This window comes from Mustela nigripes, unplaced genomic scaffold (genome assembly GCF_022355385.1).
Source record: "Mustela nigripes isolate SB6536 unplaced genomic scaffold, MUSNIG.SB6536 HiC_scaffold_2604, whole genome shotgun sequence".
NCBI classification, from domain to species: domain Eukaryota; kingdom Metazoa; phylum Chordata; class Mammalia; order Carnivora; family Mustelidae; genus Mustela; species Mustela nigripes.
The window spans coordinates 1-2,341 of NW_026742010.1; the positions used below are offsets into that span (position 1 = coordinate 1).

Sequence of the window (2,341 nt, forward strand, 5' to 3'; positions counted from 1 at the left end):
AGAAATATATGATATTGCTGGCTTTAGAGATGTAGTAAAGAGGCCACGATATGAAGGTGGCTTTTAGAAGCTGAAAAAGACAAGAAAACATATTCTTTCCTGAAGTTTTTATGGGAAAAATAAATAAATAAATAAATAAAAATCAGGCCTACTGACACCTTGGTAGTTGATGAGACTATTTTGGGCTTCTGACAATCAGGACTTAAGATAATAAACTTCTTTTGTTTTAAATGAAAAACAAAATCAGTGAATTTTGGTAGGTAGGTACATTTTATCTTAATAAAGTGGATAGTAAAAAATTTTAAAAAGCAAGATTTTAAGCAGCCTTAACATGGGACACAAGCAAACTGTTGCTGGGCTTGGCTTTAATCATTTTTGTATTGTATTTTATATATGCTTTACAAATTAAAATTATATTCAGATGAAATTTAGGTGATCACTTTCATGTGCCTGGCAGTTGACAGGCCCTTTCATGTCCACCTCTTTTCTTTATATAGACTCAGGACACAATCTGAAACTTGAGATAATGGAGCTGCAGAATTATGCCTTGTGTCAGTATTTGTGTTTTATGGACTCTGCACTTCACAATACCTCCAGCATTTTTTCTTTATATTTTTCTCTGGGATCTATGTGGTCACTGTGCTGGGTAACCTCATCATTGTGGTCACTGTAATTTCTGACTCCCACTTGCACTCCTCTCCTATGTACTTCCTGCTGGAAAATCTATCTTTCTTAGATATACGGCTAGCCTCATATGCCACCCCCAACATGATCAGGGACTTTCTTAGTTATCAAAAGCTCATCTCCTTTGGAGGATGTATGGCTCAATTCTTCTTGCACTTTGTCAGTGGGCCTGACATAGTACTTCTGATTTCCATGGCCTATGACAGATATGCAAAACTTTGCATTACATGACCATGATGAGCCAGCAGACTTGCATGGGGCTGGTGTTGGTTTCATGGGTCATTGGATTTGTGCACTCCATCAGTCAAGTAGCCTTTACTGTGAATTTACCTTACCATGGCCCCAAAGAAGTGGACAGCTTCTTCCGTGACCTTCCTCTCGTGATCAAGCTTGCCTGCATAGACAGCTATATCTTAGGTATACATATGATATCAGACAGTGGGTTGCTGTCCATGAACTGTTTTGTGTTCCTCTTGGTCTCTTACACTGTTATCCTCATCACTGTCTAACAGCGTGCTGCTGGTGGTGTATACAAAGCACTCTCTACTTGTTTTGCACAATCATGGTAGTCACACTCTTCTTTGGGCTCTGCATTTTTATTTACATGTGGCCTTTCAGTCAGTTCTCTGTGGACAAGCTCCTGTCTGTATTTTATACCACTTTTACTTCACTCTTTTTTTTTAAATAAAGATTTTTATTTATTTATTTGTCAGAGAGAGAGAGTGAGAGTGAGCACAGGCAGACAGAGTGGAAGGCAGAGGCAGAGGGAGAAGTAGGCTCCCTGCGGAGCAAGGAGCCCGCCCGATGTGGGACTCGATCCCAGGACGCTGGGATCATGGCCTGAGCCGAAGGCAGCTGCTTAACCAACTGAGCCACCCAGGCGTCCCACTTTTACTTCACTCTTGAACCACACCCCTTATCTACACAATGAGAAATAAAAAGATGAAAACCACTATGAAGAAACTGGGTAACCAACACATGACTTCTCACTGAATTCCAGCTTTCCTTGGACCTACGTGTTCTTACTCATTCAGGGGATATCCTTTCTTTAATAGGATTCTGTGTAAAGATTTCATTCTGATGTTTTATTGATATAATTTGCATTGTGTTATATTACAGAGAAATAGTTGTGGATTACAACAAAAATCATGTATATAGTTTTATTCTACATAAATTTATACTTTAAATAAAATTTTATCATATAATTATAGTATTGCTACCTTATAATGTAAGATTTATATTACATTATAATTATTATAATTTTATCATATTTTATGTGTAATTTATCTATATAATATAATGACATTGTAATATCATATTAGTATAATGGTATAGTAGTTACTATATAATATATATAACTTAATGTAAACAGACATACATGTTCATACACATTCAATCCAAACATTCACTTTGGAATGGTCTTGGCAATTTTCTTTCTCTCTTTGTTAAACTGAATTTCTCTTACTAGTTTATTTTGCCTAAAGTATGTATACAAAATGCATTTTAATTTCCTAATCATAGGTCAGTATAGGAAGAGCCATCACTTCATGGGCATTCAAGACATGAGATACTCAGCAGAAGGAAGCTAGTCTGAGAATAAAATGCCCTATGAATCTTTCTCTGGTTTTCAAAGTCTGTGAGGAGGAAAAAGACATGA

General features: G+C 36.6%; 1 pseudogene; it reads left to right on the forward strand.

Moving 5' to 3' along the window:
* Positions 1–497: 497 nt before the first annotated feature.
* LOC132008975 (olfactory receptor 4K14-like) lies at positions 498–1,677 on the forward strand (annotated as a pseudogene).
* Positions 1,678–2,341: the final 664 nt, after the last annotated feature.